General features: G+C 35.7%; 2 long non-coding RNA genes across 2 annotated transcripts; one reads left to right on the top strand and one right to left on the bottom strand.

Moving 5' to 3' along the window:
- Positions 1 to 392: 392 nt before the first annotated feature.
- Positions 393 to 10,383, bottom strand: LOC147076084 (uncharacterized). Its single transcript, XR_015069604.1, has 3 exons — positions 10,159 to 10,383; positions 4,587 to 4,733; positions 393 to 2,103 (listed from the first exon to the last, which is right to left on the bottom strand). It is a non-coding gene; the product is annotated as an uncharacterized LOC147076084 (long non-coding RNA).
- Positions 10,384 to 13,355: 2,972 nt separating this feature from the next.
- On the top strand, positions 13,356 to 22,171 carry LOC147076083 (uncharacterized). Its single transcript, XR_015069536.1, has 3 exons — positions 13,356 to 13,634; positions 13,989 to 14,120; positions 19,350 to 22,171. It is a non-coding gene; the product is annotated as an uncharacterized LOC147076083 (long non-coding RNA).
- The last annotated feature ends 1,440 nt before the right edge of the window (positions 22,172 to 23,611 follow it).

Here is a 23,611-nt window from a genome sequence, read left to right as displayed (position 1 = left end):
TATTCGAATAAAGCGGCCATTGTATTATGTTTATGAATGCCCCAGAGCTAATGAGTTAACGCGTGTCCGGTACACTTTTACGTCGGCCGCTACATTTTCAAGCCGCCGATACACTTGTTTTTATTACCGCATCCAGTTTTACGTTCAAATTTATAACGCGAAATTATGCGTTGACTCATTAGCTCTGGGGCGTTTATAAACATAATACAAATGCCACTTTATTCGAATACAAAGGCCTCCTATATTATATCGAGCGCGACACCAATGTCCCGTCTGAAACGGGCCTTATATTAGACAGGTAACCTGTGACCCCTGCCACATATATAGGTACGTGAAATTGAAACACTTTTTACTGTTTGTCAATGGATTAAATTTGCAAAGACAATATTTTATAATGTCGCCTTTTGTATTTGTCTGTTTATGGGATTCAAATTAGTCAGACAAGGTTTATATGACTGGTTTATCATTAATTATTTGTACAAAAATCGCAATTAGCTATTGCATTTAACAATTATCACTAGAATGAGTTAATTTATGTCTTTTTACGTTACTTGATGTTATACTTGAAAAATCACACTCATTACATTTATATGGCTTTTCACCAGAATGAGTCATTTTGTGCGTCTTCATAGTACTTGAATTTATGCATGAGTATTTACATTGATTACATTTAAATGGCTTCTCACCAGAATGAGTCATTTTGTGTGATTTCAAACTACCGGATGTAATAGAAGTGAAGTTACATTTATCACATTTGAATGGTTTATTACCAGAATGGGTCATTTTATGTGATTTCAAACTACCAGATGTTGTAGTTGCGAAATTACATTCGTCACATTTAAATGGTTTTTCACCAGAATGGGTCATTTTGTGTGCTCTCATGGCTCCATATTGAACGCATGAGTAATTACATTGATCACAATGGAATGGCTTTTCATTTGAATGAGTCATTATATGTAATTTCATTGTAGTAGATGTTAAGCTAGAGTAATTGCATTTATAGCATTTAAATGGCTTTTCACCAGAATGAGTAATTTTGTGTAATTTCATGTTACTAGATGTTGTACAAGAATAATTACACTCGGTGCATTTAAATGATTTTTCTCCAGAATGAGTCAATTTGTGTATTTTCATGTCAGATAACCGTATACACGAGTGTGTGCACTCGTCACATTTAAATGGTTTCTCACCAGAATGAGTCATTTTATGTAGCTTCATGCTACTAGATCGAATGCAAGAATAATTACATTCGTCACAATTAAATGGTTTTTCACCTGAATGTTTCATTTTGTGTAACTTCATATGTGTGGATTGTATGCACGAGTAAGTACATTCATCGCATTTCAATGGCTTTTCATTAGAATGACGCATTATGTGTAATTTTATATAAGAAGATTTTATGCATGAATAATTACATTCAGTACATTTAAATGGCTTTATACCAGAATGAGTCATTTTGTGTTTTTTCATATTAGTGGATGTTTTACAAGAGTACTGGCATTCGCTGCATTTAAATGGCTTTTCACCAGAATGACTCATTTTGTGATTTTTCATATTCGCAGATGTTATACAAGAGTAATTACACTCATTACATTTAAGTGGCTTTTCATCAGAATGAGTAAGGATGTGTCTTTTTATATTATTATATGATATACATGAGTAATCACACACATCACATTGAAATGGTTTATCTACAGAATGAGTTAACTTGTGTCTTTTCATGTTACCAAGCAGTGAACAAGAATGATTGCACTTATCACATTTAAACCGTTTTACGTCTCTATCGTCTGTAACATTTGTATGCAACGATTTGTGAAGTTTTAGTAATTCTAATGATGCAAAAAAATCATAACAAACAGAGCACACAAAATTTTCTTCATGAAACAGAGTTTTTTCTAATTTTATAATAGCTACTAATATTTCAGGTTTTGCAATGTTACGATTAATATTATTCTTACGTTTACCAGTGCGACAGACATCGTTTACATGTGTTAATTGTCCATAATTTTCTTCAAACTCTTCTTTAATCTCGTTCTCTTCTATATGTATTTCATCACCTCTCATACTCGCATAGTTCTTCAACACTGCGCTAGCAGCGATATCCTGAAAAACGAGCCACTGAAATTTTAGCTTTACTTTATTTACTTTATTTGATTTAGCGATTGCAATACTCAGTATTTTTCGATACCGAAATACCGGTTTTAAAAATCATACAATACAATACCTGTATATTCGGTATTGAAAGTGGAAACAAATCAGTGGTTGACTTTCAAAACTGGGCATAACCCATATATGCCGAATTATCGGAGTATCATTCTACAACAACATATACACTTTGTTGACTTTCAAAAATAGCCACAAAACACAAATTTCATATTGGAAAGAGGTTTCAAAAAGTAGGTTGACATCCAAATAGGGACACGTCCAACGTTGTTGACATTCGAAATGAGACATGTCACTTTCAGCTAATGGCGAGACTGTATTGAGTCACGTGACCAAGTATGTTGTCATACAATCTGACAGTTTGGTTTTTGTCGCGTGCGTGTTTTCGCTCCGTGTTTTTATTTGAAAAGTTCATTTATCTCTGAGGAGTGAATAGTGGACATGTCCAGTTTTGAAAAATAACCACTGAAATCTATAAATTAACATAACAGGTTTATCATCATTGGCAACTTCCGCCTAGGAACATTAAATTATGAAAGAATAATTATTATACACTATGATGTACTTGCTTCAGCCATTCAACTCAATGCGGGCAAGTGTCTGGGACTAACGATTGTACTCGGTCAAAACCAAATATCCAGACGGTGCTGATTCACATATAGGTTTTTTCCAAATATTAAATGACGATGGGAGATAACCAAATATCTGACTCCTGACCATCACACCAGTCAATGTGTGACTGGACACGGTGGGTTCGCTGGCAAGCTCTTTGAGCTTGGACTTGTAATGCGTCCGACATTCTCTGGGAATGTCTTAGAATGTGCTCCGAACGGGGGAAGATGGTTAGGTCGGTCCAACCAGCTATTGGGCCCATCGGGCCGTCCGACTTGGTTGCTACTAAGGCCAATTATTTTGCATTTTAAAAAATTGCAGCGTCTTACTGCAGGCGTGAAGATCTCTTCACATAATTTTTGCTGTCCGTATGATTAGCTTCATTATTTTTGTTATATATATGTTACACCGAATGTGCGAAATTGACTATTACATGAAATGGCCAAAATTTTGACTAATTCATGTAACAGTCAAGCCTGTTGCCTTATTCATGAATTAGGTAAATTTTCTGCTGGGTACATGAATTCGCCAGGGTATGGAATTCTTGAACTGTCAACATGACAGAAGAAAAAGTAAATTTAATACGGATGGTTTTATTAGTTATAATTGGACATAATATAATATTATTATTATTAGGTTAGGTTAGCTTAGGTTAGGTTTGGTTTTTTAATTCTGAATTAAAGTATTCAACTGAATGTCCATTTTGAGTTTAGCTATCAAGTGTCAACAATCTATCACAAACATTCAATCGACTCAAAAATCGAAATCAAATCACGAAAATACTTTTCAATAAAATTCTTCCGTTATCATATTATAGTTCTAGATTTCTTTGCGCATAGTAAATAGATATGAAAGTCATTGCAGTTACATATTGATTGGTATATATTTATATTATAATCAATGACATTTGTTTAGTTTGATGAGTTGCAAAAAATACCACCAGAGCGCGATCATCTATTTTGACCATAGATAATATATGTACATTTTGACCAATGCACGAGCATTTTGATACATTTAGTTTAGTTGCAAAAAATACCACCGTAGCGCTACTATCTAATTTGTCCAAGACATGAACTAGACAGAAAAAAGACTGCCGAATTCACGCACTCTCCAGATATTTTGTCTAATTCATGAATAAGGTAACGGGCTTGCATTTTTCATGATTTAGGCAAAATTTTGCCCATTTCATGTAATACCTATTCAATTTCGCACAATCGGCGTAACATATACACTAGAATCATTTTATTTTTATAATTTCCCTGTGCTCTTCTCTCCCCTGCACTTTGAATTAGAAAGTTACTTTTAACTCACTCAGACCTCACTTTGAGCGTAGCAACCTTAGTCCTGGGTATCTTCTCCTAGGGCATTCCCGGCCTAAAACTGAACTAGATACTTCACATCGTCAATGTAGAGCCACGTGATACGCTCGATTAAGACCAGGTGTGGTACGTGGCGGGTTTTGGTTTAGAGGGATTTACTCCAATGGTGCTGATTTACGGTAGCGAATCATGGCACCTTACGAAGGCTCAGAGCAACCGTATACTACTGAGCTTCGAAAATAGATATTTACGACGGATACTGGGTGTGCGGTGGTACAACTTTAGCAGTACCGAGGAGATAATAAAACGCAACAAGCAGCCTCTCATCACGCTGAGAGTGAAGAATACATAATAACTGGTAAGTATATAAACTAAAACTAAAATATTATACATAATATTAATAAGATAGATCTTGGTATCTAGGTACCTATTGTATTTAAATATTATCTTACCGTAGAAAAATTATTAGGAAATTTAATAATGGGTAAATACCTGATTAGCTGGAATGCATTCATAATTAGAGCAACTTGGTTTTGATTCCTCGCACTTTAATGGGCCCACTGTGTCTTCAACAAACTGGTCCATGAAATGAACTCGCTGAGGATCAGGATCTGATTTTACAATGGCCATTTTAGGAATCTGAGAACAAAATAGGTACGCAAATAAAACTCGAGTATTTTCTTCTTCATTCACCCTGCCACGACCCAGCATTAAGAGATAGAGCAAGCACAAGTTCGCGCCACTACCGCCATGCCAGATTTGCAGCGCGTTGATCGATTTTGTAGCACCGCTGCAAGGTGAGAGAGGGCCCGCCACAGCGGAACCCTTGAGGCCGTGCAACAAGGCTACGAAGTTTCGCACTCTCTGGCGGTCCCAGCCACGTAAAGCGTCTCTCCGTGATTACCTCAAACGTTGAAGGCTGCTGTGTCTGCTCATGAACCCGAGTATTTCTAACGCGGTCGTACCAATGTACCCCTAAGATTCGTCGGATGCATCGATTCTCAAAATTCAAAAGCCTAGACCTTTGAAGCTTAGTAGGATGCCATGCCACACAGCCATAAAGGAGCACAGTTAGCACGCACGCGTTGAATAAACGACATTCATTTTTGTCCTCACAGAATACAGCCTTGACCTCTATATGACTCCAAGTAGGCTGAATGCACCAGCCATACCCATAAGGAGTCCAAGCTCACTGGAAACACCACCATCGTCGGCAACCATGGCACCCAAGTATTTGAACCTGGTCACCAGCTCGACGGGTAGATCGGTAAAAGCAGAGGAATGTCACCGTCATAGTATTTTAGTCGAGCGTTATTACTATATCTATTAAAAAGATACAGTACACCCAAAATACTAGTTTAAAATATTGGAAAAAATGTATTTTTATCTTCAAAATTTAATTTTGACATTAAAATAATCCTAAAAGTACTAAAATTTTGTATTATGTATAAGAAAATTTGGCGAGCCGAGAAAAAAAGTTGCTTGATAGAAGTAAAAACCCGTGACTTAATTTTAAAATGGAATTTCTTGCATATAATTATAAACATTTTTAGTCGGAAGAGGTAAATAAATAAAAAAAGGCCTAGAAATTTCTCAAATTCTCCGTTATTAAAGTGAGAAACAAAAAAACCTATATATTTTCAATAGATAAATAATATAGTTTCTTGGACCGCGTACTATATTTCGGTGACAAAAAGATGGCAACACTGATCCCGGTCAAACCTGGACACTTAGCAACCCTAGCAGTTAGGCTTCGGCCACATAGGTATGTGCTTCGCTAGGTGCTATGCTTGTCTATTAAAAACACTACTGCCACATTGCACGCTACGTGCTTAGGTACAAATTCATTTGATATTTGGGAACGCTCTAGTCAACAACGATTTCACTCTCAAAACCAACCAGAAAGCTACTTCGCACAGAGAATTTAAGTGTAAAATTTCGAGTCTCAAATTCGAACTTGTTGGGTGCATAATGTCAATTCATCTCGAAGTACTTAAGTTTCAACTTCTCTACAAAGAATTTCGGAAATACGATGAAAAGTTTTTTAGTTATTTGAGAATGAACCAGGAAACATTTGACTTGTTGTTGGGAAAATTAAAAGAAACAACAAAAGGTTGATACGCATTTCAGATGTTCTATAACACCCGAGGAACAACTTATTGTAACATTAAGGCTACACTTCAGCTGAAGCATGGTCTAAAAATATCGTGACTAGGCGATGCGCGGATTGTGCAAATGACGCGAGCCGAACGAAATATAATTTGTCGTATGTTATGTTTATTATTATATTCGTAATAATAATAGTATATTCGTTGACATGTTTTCTTTTTCAAGTACAAGCAGAACGTTTTTTAGTCATCTTTACACGATTTAAGAATATATTCCTCCGACGCCATCACAAAAAAAATTGACTTGTGAACAGGTCAACTATCGCTCTCCGACTGGCAACGTGGCCGAAATTACGTCCCACATACTGTTAAATTTATTTGCCGTTTCACTTATGTACGCTCTTAAGTTAAAGTAAATCCTTTTACATCTCTCTGCCTCGAAATATTTTTCGTCTATGTGCTCACTGCGGCCCATGCGTCATTATTCATAACCTCAAAATATACGGTGTGTGACGTTTTTCATAGTGAAGAAATATTCTAAACATCCTTTATCTTATCGTATTTCTTTTTATCTTGCAAAATCCTTTATCTTGCAAAATCACTAGGTGACACATAAAATTAACCAACACGTTTGATCGGGAGACTCACTAGATGACTGCTAGTGCTGAGCTAGGTGCTATGCTTGTCTACTAAAAATACTACTGCCATATTGCACGCTACGTGCTTAGTAACAAATTCATTTGACATTCACTAGCACTCAAGTCAACAACGATATGTCACTCTCAAAACTAACCAGGAAGCTACTTCTCACAGAGAATTTAAGCTTGAAATTTCGAAAGTCTCAAATTCTAACTTGTTGGGTGCATAATGTCAATTCATCACATGCGCTATTATTCATAACCTCAAATTATACGGTGCTTGACGTTTGTCATACTGAAGAAACATCCACCATCTTGCAAAATCACTAGGTGACACAATAAAATTAAACACGTTTGTTCGCCGGGAGCCTCACTAGGTGACTAATAATCACGCAGCGAGGCGCGAAGCGTGCAGTGTGGCCATTGCAATAGTATAATGTGCGTCCGTTCACTAGGATATGTCGCCCAGCACTTAGCCACCAAGCAAGGCACCTACATATGTGGCCTTAGCCTTATAATTTTGCATATTATTATGTACCCGTCAAACCTATGTGATTTTACACGAAGAGCCTGCCATATATACATAATTTAGAGATCATAAAAATCAATGAAAACAACTCAATTCATTAGATATTTTAATAAATGACGCCATTGCCGACTCTGGCGCTGATGTCCCACATTGACATTATGCATACGAAAAGGACAGAATAAATTTTGTTACTCAAACGACTATTGATTGCTCGCAAGTGTAATCAACGTATTCAATTACATTAATAACTTTTAACCAGACTAGCGCCATCTTTAGATTACTAAAGCCTGAGCATATATTTTTGCACAAGCTATGAGTGGTTCACTCTTAGATTATAGAAAAATATAGATAGAGCTATCGCATGTGTTTGTCCTTCAAAACATGACGAACTTTTTCACGCATTTGCCTCGTCCCCTTCACGCTTCTTCCGCGACCCTTTCCAGGGTCCAGTTCCATTCAACATGAACGAAACAAATCAAATTAAACCATAGACAATATACATACAAATTGTAGTTGACCGGAAATGGTTTGAGATTTGACGTTTGGTTCAGTGTATCATTGAAAATCAAACCGTTCTCGGACCATCAGAAATGGTTTGACATGAAACGTCAAACCAATTCGGACGATCCATAGACTAATGACAATCTGTCAAAGTGTTGATAAGCATTATTCGGCATTTATATATCGTGAGGTGTTCATATTAATATGTTAGATATTTACACCATAGGAGTTCACTTGAATTATATGTATTATAGATTAATAATCAATACCTATTATTCATAAGTAACCATACGCGAACAAGACGCCGCTTTTGGTCTTATTATCTCAAAATCCAGCACTATTTTCTATGCAAGTTCGATTTAATATCATTACTATAATTATTATGTCAGACAAAGAATTTATTTTCATTTTATTTATATTTTGTAACGGAGATTCTAAACTACAAACTGTGTTAAATCAACCCGGAATGATCTTTATATTACCTAACGAATTTAATATGTTCGATTGTCGTCTAAGTCACAATATCATACTGTCGACATGAACAAGTGGTCAATAATTATGAAAAGCTCTAATCAAAAGTAATTTTTAAAAACTCGTCATAACTATAAATCTTATAAATTAACTAAATGGCTACCTATTTATGAAGTATTCTTTATATTTTGTATATTTAAAATGAATGAATACGACAGTTTGCTAAATTTGTATTATTGTAGACCACGATAGGAGGTTAGAATTTCATAACAAGTTGACGTTTCAAATATGTTTCTGTTTTAGAGACTAATATATTATGAATTAATTTTAAGTACTGGCAACACTAATTAGTTGTCAGAAAAGCGTTTCCGTGGACATTCTACCAAACGGTTCCAAATCAAATAAATCCAACGATGCCATTTGATTCGTTCAGTTCAGGTTCAATGATACGAACTTAGGACTACCGCGCATGAACGATTTCCTATCGTACGGTCAACAATCGAGGAGTTGTAACCATCGTATTGCAATGCAACCCCGCGCATGGACGATCGAGCGAACGGCCGAATTGAAAATCTGTGTTCAGACACAAAATTTTACACCGATTCGAACCGGCCGGGGTCCCATTGGCAATGTTTTTAAATGAGAGCCCGCACATGGCAAGTCATGGCCGGCCGAGAGTGCACTCATACATGCACGCACAAGTGACGCGGTCGTATGGAGCACACGCATACATCGAACCGTTATGAGATCCACATTTGACTTGACAGTTCATCGATGCGTACCTATTGGCTTTGCATGCGCGTACCAATCCCATTTTTTCAGTTTCTTTCTTCATAAATTAATAATATATACACCCACATTTTAAAACAGTTTGATAATCTATACAAAACCTCTATAAATTATATAATATAAGCTCTTCAAAATCCATTTTGACGTTTCTTATATTGCGTCCGCCATTTTTCGGTGCGGCGCATATCTTCAGTGCGCGCGCATTGCCTCCGATCTATATCACGCCATGCGCGCTCAAACATACCGGCCGGTAATAATTTGGATCATGCGCGAGCAAACCAACGATTGTCCGAATGCTACCGGCCGGTTATGTAATCGTCCATGCGCGGTAGGCCTTAGTGTGCGTGCCGTAGTGTTGCCAGATATCGAATATTCCAATATTATAATTTTACAAGCGATGTTTTTATAAATTATATTATGGCAACACTGGTGTGTTGGCTATGCACTTGGTAAAACATTACTCACTAAAATCGGCTCATGCGGAGGGCTTGGGGCCACTGTTCAACTGTCAAAATGAGATCCAAGATTGCTTGACATATTGATTCGCCCTTTCTCGGTTCAAATTGAATTATAAAAAAAATCTCAAATCAAATATAATTAACTATCAGTATTATTTATAAATAATATACATTCCTGTTATTCATCAGCTGTCAATGTCAGACTAGTCCTTCACACAAAAACCGGTGGTAATATCGATTTACAAAAAATATATAGCATTGATCTATGCATTACATTCGTAGGTGTGTTAATGTTAGTGTATTATTTAGCATGTAACTTATCTATCCAAATCAAACCATTCCCTGTGTGAACATGACAGACGCGTCAGTATGTGCACTCTGTAGAACAATGACAGGTCATCCATAGACAAGAACGGGAGGGGCTGAAAAAGCAGGACCAGTCGTTGTGAATGTATCGGCTTTCTACTTGAGTCGGCAATGACCAGACACATTATTTCAGGTAGATACTTGTAGATACTGTATACATCAAATTGCTATAAAAAAGATGACATCTCATACAAAAAAACAAACCTCAAAAGTGCACATCTCTTCATCGACATTCTCAATCTTTATATTACAAGTGTTTACGGGTGTATTTGGTTGGGTTATTGGTACATCGAACCAATTCTGGCCTTCTGCATCAGTTTCGATGTCATTTGGTTCGCGTTTCACATCCATTTTACGTATATAATCCGAAAGTTTGCAACAGTGCAAAGGAATACCACGACAGATGGCAGCCGTGACAATAGACACTATACCATAGACTAATATAAACATACTATAATATTATTATACTCACTAGAGCATAGACAAGAAGATGATAGATAGCTATAGTAGGCAGGTATCTTCAGTTTGTTGATTGATAAAATCTAATTCCAAGACTCTTAAAAATTAGGGCACAAGTTCATATCATGATGTTGCTGTCAAAATTTGGTAAGTCGATAATTGTTTAGGTAGGTACCTTAGAGTTAACAATGGACTACGTACATAATAATATGTCTCTTTAAATAATATTATGTAGGTTGGTTCATATTAGAGGTGAGTTAAAAATGCTGTCACCAGTTTGCGTACTCAAGTTTCGGCATATACTACCAATGACATTATTAATGGACAACGCACTCAATACTCTAGCAAGTAAATTCATAGCGACATTCGCACATGTATAGGTAGACGTCACGCAATTTCCATTATGCGACATCACGCATCGGGAATTTATAGCAATATCACTTTTATTGTAATGGCGTTAGAACAGTGTTTCTAGTGTCAATGTTCATTTGAGCGAACCCGTTCGAACCGAACGATTCGGCAGACCCAACAAAAAGCATCGGGAATTTATAACAATATCACCGTTATTGTAATGGCGTTAGAACAGATTATGCCATTCGGTAGACGCGACAAAATAGTGAGTGTCATTTTTTTCCAGATGCTTCGTCCATATTAATGTCATTGTGTACTACCCATGCTCAGTAAGTGTGGTCCAATGTACTTACAAGTTACAAAATACTTAGAAGTTCGACGCATCTATGAGATCCCGCCGTCCGCTAGCTAGTTTATACTGTTGGTACGTATGACATCAACGCCGCGACTCGCTTATGTTTAAACAATAGGTGATAAATTGAGTGTTATTATTCGACCAAATATTACCTCGGGAATATGGTGACGGCACAGGCTGATTATGATGACAGCTCAAAACATGTTTGAAATAAAAAATCATTGTATATTAATTCAAAAATAGTATACCTATTTTATAACCTAACGTAAAAACAACTCATAAATTTAAAATGTGTTTAAAATTTTATAATAAATCGGACATTTCAAAAAGCCCAGCTCAGTATATTTTTAGCGATACTATTGAAGCCGATAATATTTCAAATACTAATAAATGGAGCTAGTTTTAGTTCCAGTTGAGTATGAAACTTATGTCGTATACGCACGCCAAACGCTCTATATAGTATTCCAAATACTAGTACCTAAGTATTTTGGAACAAGTTTCGTTACTAAGTGTTTTTTTTTATACTGGTAGTAAGTATACTTAGTCTTCAAAATCGACCAGTTTTCTCACCTCTAGTTCATATTATTATGCTGAAAAAAATCAACGTCACCCGATATAGGTATAGAACAGCGGTTCCCAACCTGTGGTACGCGATTGGATAGTTGGTGGTACGCGAAAAATAATCAATAATGGCGGACATAAAAAGTAAAAAAAATCAGTCATAAAAATAACATATTTTAAACTATTGTATTTTTTCTATAATTCATAATTTTAATTAATAATATACAGTACAGTTGTTAATATGTACTAAACAGTCGATGATCGAAAATCCAACAATCAAAATATCGTATTTTTGGAGTGCACTAACTTTTAAATTTAGCGCGTTAGCTATCAGTAACTTGAGAGCTGTACTCCATTCACTTGACTGAAGTCACTTAGTCAACTTATAAAATAATTTATAATGCAAATAGAATAACAAATTTCTCGAAATACAATCATTTTTACGAAGTGGTACAATTAAGCGTGATGTACTACCAAGTGGTACGCGAGCCAAAAAAAGGTTGGGAAACGCTGGTATAGAACATGCACATAAAGCACGAAGAAAGTAGCACTATGCGTAATAGTTTATATACTTACAATAATATTTTCTGGCGAATATTGAACTCGTTTACAGCAGGTTAAATAATATAACGTGTATATTCATACACCTCGCATTTGTCAAACATTTTTATACTAATTAATAATAATTATTATATAATTAAATAATAAATATTTTTTCTCCTGTCTCTATTTAGCTTACTTTGGAGTAGGTAATTAGAGACCAGAAAAGGGTGATTAGACACGAAAGGTGAGTGAGTATGGAATTTACGGACTTGGTGAAGTATAATAGCGCCGCAGGCGACTTTTTTTTACTATTAAAGCTAATTTATGATGTGTTTTTATCTCACTTATCTGGTCAACGCGACACGCCGGGCCCCCCACAGCCCGGGCTCGCAGGCTAGAGCTCTGTCAGCCCTCCCCAGCCATGACCTACACCACTCCGGAATTCGGGTGGACACCGAACAGTTCCATTAGGGATTGTGTTTCTAAAAAAACCTGACATTAGTGTTTCGAAATTTTTGTGTTTTCTAAAAAGGGTGCTGGAGAATTATTAGGTACAAATCATTTGTTTTTATTTGTCTAAGCCCAAAGGTATAGTTTATTGGCTTTCAATTTCAATGTTTAAAATCATTCTGATAATTTTCATTTTTGGGGGGTGCCAGGGCCCCTTGCCCCCCCCCCCCCCCCCCCCCCCCCCCCCTGGGTGCCACACTGCCTACCTATATTATGTTGCACATATTTGGACATTCGTGGCCATGTAAAATTTATTTTCCATCTTTAAAAGACGATGTACCTACTTACTATTCTATTATCCTTAAACCTGTTTACAGTAACACATTCTTGTGTTTCCACCGCGTGTAGTACTTCCTCCTTTCATAGACGTTTCAGGCTCGTTGCAGAGGCCATTTATGAAATGTAATGTAGGTATTGAAAAAAGGCAATGATGCATATTGTTATGTCATACGTAATATATTTTACTCACTAAGCGTCATTAAAAGAATGCCGTTGATATGCGTAAAATATTATTTATTTTGGAACGTAGTATTATAATATACCTATGATGTATTGTTTTTTTTTTTTGAGAATCCATCAACGACATATAAATTAATATTATTTGAGTTCACTGTGTTGTTGTAGTGGCAATGGAGACGTTTTGTCTATGGTCGATTTAGCCAACTGTCTATAGTCACGGCAGTCAATCCACCTAGATAGGTATTATAAAGAATCGACAGCCTGAGATATTGCTGCCTTAATTAAACTTCGTAAAATGGATGTAAAACGTGAACGAGATGATTTTGAAGATGATGCGGAAGTGCAGCAATGGGTTGATGTGCCAATAAACCATCCAAACAATCCGCTTACAAACATTTGTATAAAACAAGAGAATGATGACAATTCCAACAGCATTATTGAGGTTAGGTTTTCCAAACTTATTAACCATTGTAAGATTGTGTTTATTCTAAGTGGTTTCTTACTAATGTAAATAAAACAGTTGGGTGGCATATTGAATTTTACTAACTGAAGCAGGTAATAAATTATACCTACATCGTTGTATTGACACTTCATATCGATAATTTGACTAGGGACCTACCTACCTATAGGGTCTGCGTCTCTGTGGCCGCTGGTTTACTACTTTCATTCATCCGAAGACAGCTGTTGAACGTTTATTATTAATAGCTAGACAATTAAATTATTTAATAGGTCACAGACTGAAGCATATAGTACTATATTATACGTATTATAAAATACCCTCCGTCTTGTTTTTCAGAGCCCTGTAACCAACCTTGCTGATATTAAAACTGAGAATGATTCTCTCCGATTTGTTTTCAAAGAAGAATTTGTCGAAGACAGTGATCCGCAACCTTGTTGCTCATATTCAAAATGCGAGTCAATAAATCAGGTGCTTACATACTTATACAATATTGTGTAATATACATACATCGTGCTTGTCAGTGAGCATGTCTTTTTGGTTCCGATATTATTATATAATTGGATACAAACTGTTTTTTGTAAGAATATCTTTTATATAAATTTACTTAGGTACCTCTAACAAACAAATAAGATTTTATGCTCCTTTGGTGCCTTGTTTTATGATAAGTACTAATTTTCCAAAAAGGATTTCATGTATTTTTGTTTTAATTTAATAAAACGCATTTTTTAGTACTTATTTCACTTTTAATCAATAAATTAGAACCGGCTTCGTTCGCCTCAGAGGAACATTTTGAGTTGAAAATGTCCCTCTGAGGCGGACGAAACCGGTCCTAATTTATTGATTAAAAGTGGAATAAGTACTAAAAAAATGCGTTTTACTAAATTAAAACAACAATACAATGCTGTTCCACCATGAATTAACATTTAACAAAATAAAATAATTTCGTGTTATTTATGAATAGGTACATTGTTTGTTATTCATTTGTTTTCCAACCCTTGTTAGGGTAATTTAATTTGTCTAGCTTTCAAAACTGAACCAGGATATTTTACAACGTTTTTATTGCTCGTATTCTTGTTTGTCCGGTGGTTGTTTGTCCAGTAAAAATCTTGCAATCGATTTTAACTAACTCCCCGACTAGCTAAACATTTGAAATTTTAAACGATAAAATATATCAGAACACGATGCCAATGCATTCTTTTAATAGTTTTACCCATCTTTAAGCAGAATTGAATTCATTTTCAGTTAGTTCTGTTTTGTATGCAATGTTATTTCAGAAAAATCCGTAAAAAGTAAAAGACTAATATTGGTTGCTAAGGGAGTGGTTCTAGAAACTAAATTATTAATATATACGTGCGTTACTATGGAAATCAAAATGACATTTCAGTATACACATATTTATTTGTTTGTTTGTTTGTTATTTACTTCATATAAAGTACAAGCTTGAGCATAATAATTCAACACACAATTTAATAACGCTGTTTATAAAAAGTTCTTTTTATCTTGTAAATATTTAAATACTTCCGATACATGAACTTAAAGTAAATTTGATAGTAAAAATATTTGTCAATAATTCAGAAAAAACTAAAATTTCTATTGGTCAATATATCGACCAATGAACATGTAAGACATTGGCAAGAATCTAATAATTTCATAGGAGACAAAAATCGTGTTTATTTGCAAATTTTAACATTTCATTACAAATGCACACTATTGTCAACTATTTCTCATATTCGTTTGAATTAAATGGTTGAAAACCTAAAATACACTAATGCAGGTTTTTGTTTTTGATCTTTTACTGTGTGCTACGGCATTGATCAATAATTCATTAACATCGCATTGATTCATACGATCAAGCTTGTTAAACATAAGAATGTATTTCCTTCATGTTTTCTGAAATAAAATGTAAGAATCTATGGCGACCTTAAAAATGGTTGCGGATCACGTATTCCATGTTAAAAAGAAAATAATTACAAGATAAAAAGAACTTTTTATATACGTTTTTAAATTTACTGTTGAATCCAATGACATTATTAATGGACGACGCACTCAGTACAGTAGCTAGCAAGTAAATTCGCCCATAGTGACATTTGCACATGAATATGTAGACGTCACGCAATATCCATTATGCGATATCACGCATCGGGAATTTATAGCAATATCACCTTTATTGTAACGGCGTTAGAACAGTGTTTCTAGTATCAATTTTCGTTTGAGCGAACCTGTTCGAACCGAACCATCGACAGACCCGACAAAAAGTTTCGGGAATTTATACCATTATCACCTTTATTGTAATGGGGTTAGAACAGATTATGCTATTCGGCAGACCCGACAAAAAAAGTGAATGTCATTTTTTTCCAGATGCTTCGTCCATATTAATGTCATTGGTTGAATCATATAAACTTGACTTGACTAGCTTAAATGATCAAAAAAATTTGTACTTGATAGAAATAATACTGAAATGTCATTTTGACATGTCATAATATTTCCATAGTAACGCACGTATATATTAATAATTTAGTTGCTAGGACCCCAGACCCCATAGCAACCAATAATGGTGTCGAAATAACTTTTCATACAAAACAGAATTAACTTTAAATTAATTCAATTCTACATAAAGCCCATATTCCATTGGCAGATTGCGTCTGGCCCGATCGTCTGCAACGACTGTCAAACTCTATTCTCTATGGTTTTCAAGGATCGTGAGCGATCGGGTCGAAAGTGGAAAATTTTCTATTATCCGTCGTGCGATCCTTTCATTATCAAGCGAAGATTGCCGAAAGCGTACGAAAATAGCCGAATATGCACCTGAGTCATGCAAACGGTCGTTCATTTCATTCTACTGGTCGATTTCAACTGAACAACTACAAGATGGCGAAAACTTAAAAAATATATATGGAGTATTACCGAGGACACAGTCCTCGTCGAATAAATACACGCCAAAGATATAGTGTGAAACGTAAAAAACCCGCCATATTCAATGGCGATCACGCTGTTCTTCAGTTAGCCAACTTTTGACCCAGTGTTTTCGTTTACGGCGAGTCCTGACCGCCTGAGCCAGTTGAAATATAGCCATACTCGCTACAATAAATTAGTCTTTGGATTATTCGATTTCGATATTCGAATTACTCAATTGGTTTGGAGATTCAAGCTCGCCCAGTTATTCATGATGTAAATTAACAATAAGTATACAAACTTTCTATAAATGTCAAACGGCCGCATAAATTTTAACAGATCTGATGCTCGCTAGGTTTGACAGCTGACAGCTCAGTTTTGTTGACGTAAAATTGCGCGGGAATGCGTTCAGTGTAGCCACCAATCTAAGAAATATCTAGTTTTCACTCAACCTATATTTTTAATAATAGCAACACTAGTATTATTTTAACCAATAAAATCAAGGACCAACGAGATTGAATCGTTGCGTGTAATTGCAAATAGCTAGCGACGACGGTTGGCGTCGATCGTTGGATCGGGTTGGGTCTGTGCGTCTGCCAATGGAATATGGCCTTAAAGATGGCTAAAGGTATTTACAAAATTGCATTGCTATCGTGTTCTGATATATTCTAAAAGTTTCAAATGTCTAGCTAGTCGGAAAGTTAGTTAAAAATCGATTGCAAGATTTGTACCGGACAACGAAGAATACGAGCTAAGAAAAACGTTGTAAAATGTACAATGGCCAAGGCCTGAATAAAAACGAACCATAAGTGCGAATAAGATAGCATTCGGCACGCTTATATATCCGCAAGATGCGTTAGAGTACGATAGAATTTCTATTGATGAATTAAATATTTTTTGGAAACGTCGCCGGTAAAATATTGATTACGGTTGAATAATAATATTGATTTAAACTGCGAGCACGTGTTGCTGAAATTTATTGTTTTTGCATTTAATATAAAGTTAGTGGAAATTATTTTTTTTTAATTTTGTAGAAAATATATTTAACTATGTTGTGTTTAAATTTGATAGCCATACTGAGAAGCAACATGGTGGTGTAACGTTTCATAGTTTAGTTTATAATAATAAAATTGAGGTTATACAGTGCGTTATACGCGAGAAACATGGCTTTATTTTGCTAATGCTACTGTCTTTATATTATTACTGTGAGACTATGGCTCAATAATTAATAAATATATAACAAATATATACAATAATAATTTAAAAACTTTCCAGACCTCATATAAACTGATGTAAATTAAATATATATTATATAGTACCACATCGAATACGTGTCTTGTACATATTCTAAACGTCAGCGGCCAAGGGTGGAGGTAGGCTGTTAAGATGTGACATAAATCTTGCAAAATCACTAGGTGATACAATAAAAATAACCAATACGTTTATTTGCCGGGAGACTTACGAGGCGACTAATAATCACGTAGCGAGGCGCGAAGCGTCTAGTGTGGCCATTGCGATAGTATAGTGTGCTGAGTATGCTGTGTGTGATAGTACATAACCGGCCGGTAGCATTCGGACAATCGTTGGTTTGCTCGCACATGATGCAATTTATTACCGGCTAGTGTGTTTGAGCGCGCATGGCGTGATATACATCGGATGCAATGCGTCCGCACTGAATATATGCGTCCGCACCGAAAAAATGCGCACGCGATAAGATGATAAGAAACGTCAAAATGGGTTTTGTAGAGCTTATATATAACGTGGACCCACAATACGAGAGATGTCCAAAGGCTAAGAGTCGCACAGCGAGGCATGGAGAGGTGTATATTGGAGCATCACGCGAAAGGACCGTAAGAGAAACGAATGGGTCAGGAAGCTGACAAGAGTACGCGATGTAATAGACGTTGCCAAACAGCTAAAATGGAGATAGGCGGGGCACATTGCTTGCCGAAAGGACGGCCGCTGGATAAATGCCATCCAGTGGTACCCAAAGGGCACGAAACGGCAACAGGGTCGCCCTAAAAGCCGCTGGATTGACGAACTGGTAAAGTTCGTCGGAAATACGTGGCAGCGAATGACACAGGATTAAGAGAGTTGGAGAAAGCTTGGAGAGGCTTTCATCCAGCAGTGGATTGACCCCGGCTAATGATGATGATTATATATATGGAGGTTTTGTATAGATTATCAAACTGTTTTAAAACGTGGGTGTATATATTCTTAATTTATAAAGAAAAGAAAAATGGGAGTGGTACGCGCATGCAAGCCAATAAGTACGCATCGATGAACTGTCAAATGTGGATCTCGTAATGGTTCGATTTATGCGTGCGCTCCATACGACCACCGACTCACTTGTGCGCGCTTGTGTGACTGCACTCTCGGCCGGCTATGACGTACCATGCGCGGGCTCTCATTTAAAAGCATTGCCAATGGGGCCCCGGCCGGTTCGAATCGGTGTAAAATTTTGTGTCTGAACACAGATTTACAACTCGGCCGTTCGCTCGATCGTCCATGCGCGGGGTTGCATTGCAATACGATGGTTACAACTCCTCGATTGTTGACCGTACGATAATAAACCGTTCATGCGCGGTAGGCCTTAGTAATGGAGGAATAGTATTCTTTTGAAATTGTATTAAAGTACCACTATGTGTTGCCGTTTGAAATAAATAATATAATGAAATAACTTATCCCTTCTTTCTGTAAATATCTACACTACTCATTATGCATATAAAGTGTTTTCTCTTTTATAGTAAGTATAAACTCATATATTTTTGTATCATCACTTTAACCTAATATTCCATTTTTTAGTTTATTCCTGGAACCTCTGCATTTAAATACATTTCTGGTCTCGAATTGTCAAAGAGTGTATCAGAATTACAACAGCCATACAATATAATACAGGTTAATGAAAAAGACATTAAAGAAGAACTGAAGGAATGTGAAACGTTTAATAAAACAAACAACACCTGTCGTATTGCCAACCTTTATCAGAGACAATCGAACATTAAATATCCTGATTTATTAGTAGCTGTTATAAAGTTAGAAAGAAAAAAGTTTCATAACGAAAATTATGTATGCAGTACTTGTTTTGATTTTTTTGCATCGTTATATCTATTGGAGTGTCACAGAGCATTTCATAAAAATACAATAGCAAAAAAAACCGTAACAAATGTAAAGCAATATAAATGCGAAGAATGCAATTACTCCAGCGTTCGACCTGCTTCTCTCAAACTACACAAAATGTCTCATTCTGGAGAAAAGCCATTTAAATGTGATCAATGTGATTATTCATGTGTTACATCGAATAAGATGAAACTACATAAATTAAATCATTCAGGTGAAAAGCCATTTAAGTGTGTCCTGTGTGAATACTCATGTACAACATCTAGTGTGTTGAACAGACACAAAATGACGCATTCTGGAGAAAAACAATTTAAATGTGACCATTGTGGTTACTCATGTTCACATCCTGGTTCTATGAATAAACACAAAATGATTCATTCTGGTGAAAAACTATTTAAATGTGACCAATGTGATTACTCCTGTATACAACCTAGTTCTATGAAAAAACACAAAATGATTCATTCTGGTGAAAAGCCTTTCAAATGTGATCAGTGTAATTACTCGTGTATTAGCTCTGGTACGATGAAATTACACAAAATGAATCACTCTGGTGAAAAGCCATTTGAATGTGACCAATGTAATTACTCTTCGAAAACATCCGATAAGTTGAGATTACATAAAATATCTCATTCTGGAGAAAAGCCATTCAAATGTGCCCAATGTAATTACTCTTCTGTAAGATATAGTTCGATGAAGCTACACACAATGACTCATTCAGGCGAAAAGCCATTTCAATGTGACCAATGCAATTACTCCTGTATAACAAATCATTCGTTGAAATTACACAACATGACTCATTCTGGTGAAAAGCCATTTATATGTGGTCAGTGTAATTACAGTTGTATTACATCTGGAGGTATGAAAAAACACAAAATGAGCCATTCAGGGGAAAGGCCATTTAAATGTGATCTTTGTGATTTCTCGTGTATAACGTCTGGCAACATGAAAGCACACAAAATAACTCATTCTGTTGAAAACCCATTTAAATGCGATCAATGTGATTACTCATGCAGAACTGCTGTGAGCATGAAATTTCATAAAAAAACTCATTCAGTCGTAAACCTCTTAAATACTTAATTTTAGTTTGTTTTACTTTGCCTTCGAAACTTCAATGAATATGATTGTATTGTGCTTATTATATTTGTTATTTCATATCTTCTTATATTTAAGATGTCTGTTCTGTATAAAGCACAAAAATCTGGTAACACTAGTCTAATGTATTTGGTAAATATTCCAATTTATATAATCTAATTAAAAAATATCTTTGCTTGGTGGTTTTAAGTTGGCAACCGATCGTGTGCCTTATTTATACTCAAACAATTTTTCCTTATTCTTCAGTATAGTCTTGCAATCATCATGCATACAGTCACGAGGCTCGAACAATTCTACAAAAATTTTAATACCTGCTCATCAGCGCTTTTCGAAATCAAGCTACTTGTATTATCAATAGTTGTCTATTGTCATAGTTAAAGTTTGTCGCAATTAATACGTCACCTTGTAGCATAAAGGATAAATGCGCGGACGGGGCGTAAACCCAAGAGATGCAGAGTTCGATTCCCTGCCAGGGTGGCTAATTTTTTTTTAAAAAAGATTTTTTCTATTGGTTATAATAAATTTTTTCCAATAATTCTTTTTCAAAATTATGTATGTTCAATAATTAGAATGGTACATTTTTAAATCTTGTGAATTTTTCGTTGAATAAAAAAAATAGTTAATTATTGATATTTTTAGATAGTTATTGGAGTCATGGAAGGATGATAAAAAATGGGGTGGTATTTTGACGCTGCCTAGGGCGGCATTTTGTTTAGGGACGTCACCGAAGTTTAAATTACGAACAATGGACCTGTGAACTGACCTCCAAGGTCGTGCGATCAGATACCTCTGGATTGTTTCCTAAGTGTCAACGTGATGTCACCGGTTTATGCCGAAAAACCATCAACAATCGACTTCTTGGAAGGCAACATTGTTCGTGTTAATTGTGATTATGAGCAGCAGTTTTCGAAAAAGTGGTTAAAATTGGACTATTATTATCAGAGGGTCCCAGGTTCGAATCCAGGGTCTGGCAAGTACAGATATTGATTTTCAATTTGTGTATGAGTCAGATTATAAACCTAATAGGTTGAGCAAGTGGCTGACATCCATTTCTCTTCATTTCTTAAAATTTAACCTCTATCGTAGAATATTTATTATTATTGTTTTTATACCTAAATATTAAATGTATATACTTACCTTATTTAGTTTATAAAAATGATAGTTAGATTGATAGTAGATGGTATGTAACAACTATTAGACATTGAATGACTGTGGAAAGAGAGAAACAATATTTTGTATTTATTTATTCTGCGCATACAAACGTAAAGAAAGGAGAATATTTTTTTAAGTATAAAAAAATATGTACTTAAGCTAGTTAGTTAATTAGAATAGAGAATGTTTGTGTTGGTATTTTAAATTTGTAAAAAGCAATACAAATAAGACTTAATTTTATACTTACAATTAAAAAACTGGATATTATGAATTGATTTTATTTTTTATCGTGGGCCCTTCAAAATCAGGCCATACGTCGGGCCCCTTCCACCCTAAATGCGCCACTGATTATCATCAACCATTGAATCTAAAGATGGCGGTGCATCAACCCAAGATTCAGAATGGGTCACATAGACATGTTTCATAGAAATCGAATGTAGCAGGGAAATTTTCCAACACGCTATCTTCAAATAAAACAATTTGTCACCCTGTACAACCAGAGAACCCCGTAAATATGAATAGGTTTGGGTTACGGTTTTAAACGTCATGGCTCCTGGCACTGTCAGCAAAATCCAATATTCGATTCGGTATCTTTGGTCGTAAAGAACGATTGACACAATATTACTCTAGCAACGTTTGCTCTTAGCTAATCGGATTCCTTTTGGCATTCTTAGAGTAACGTTTGCATTCATATATCTAGATACCTACATTCCTAACGACAAGTTGTTGACAACTCAATGCGAAAGATCACCGCATAATTTTTGACCGTCCATTATCTTTTCCCTTGCAAGCGCTACGTGCAAGCAAGCTTCTACGATTTATCATGCTACAAGCTTAAGGCTGTACTTCAGCTGGGGCACGGTCTAAAACGATCGTGACAACGCGACGCGAAGATTGTGCAAATGACGCATGGAGAACAAAACATAATTAATTTGTCATAAAAAGTCAACATGCGTCCATTTAATATTATGTTTATTGTTCTATTACTAATAATAATAATATATTCATCGACATGTTTTCTTTTTCAAGTAAATGGGTACCTAACGTTTTTTAGTCATCTTTACACGATTTAAGAAGGAATTAATTCCCCCGTCGCCATCACAAAATAAATTGACATGTTCACAGCTTGACTTTCGCTCTCCGATTGCCAGCCAGTCCAAAATTTCGTCGCACCTATAGTTGAAAATTATTTGCCGTTTCACTGAAGTACCGTCTTAACGATTCAAGAACCCAATGTCATGTTACCTACGTCCACTCTACCTACCTAGGTACGTTTCGTTGGTGTATAGGTACCTACCTAGTATGTATCACATATCTGCGGGTCTATTCTATACACAAAGCTGCTTTGGGTCCGCTGCGGCAGCCAAATAGGGTAGGAAAGTATTGAATTATTAACACTTATTGTAACAATTACAATAATTTAGTTAGTTATAATTGTTACAATAAGTGCTTTTAACAGCACCTCTCTTTACTGTGATTAATTTTAGACCGAGATAGACAGTTTAAACAGTTCGTCGGTGTATTCTATACTTATCGACCGCTAAAGTGATAAATACGACGGCTAACTAGGGTAGTGACAAGGCCATAAAATGCACGCCTTCAGCTGACATTTCTTTCGATAAATTTGTGACGTCACAACTTTTCGGTCCGACCAAAAATGTCGATTTTTGTTTGAAATTACGCGGCCTACCTCTAAACAAAGC

The sequence above is a fragment of the Rhyacophila brunnea genome, unplaced genomic scaffold (assembly GCF_057557595.1).
Source record: "Rhyacophila brunnea isolate RB1 unplaced genomic scaffold, BYU_Rbru_1.0 scaffold_13, whole genome shotgun sequence".
NCBI lineage: Eukaryota > Metazoa > Arthropoda > Insecta > Trichoptera > Rhyacophilidae > Rhyacophila > Rhyacophila brunnea.
The sequence above is the reverse complement of the archived record's forward strand: the minus strand, read 5'-3'. Positions and strand labels throughout refer to the sequence as shown.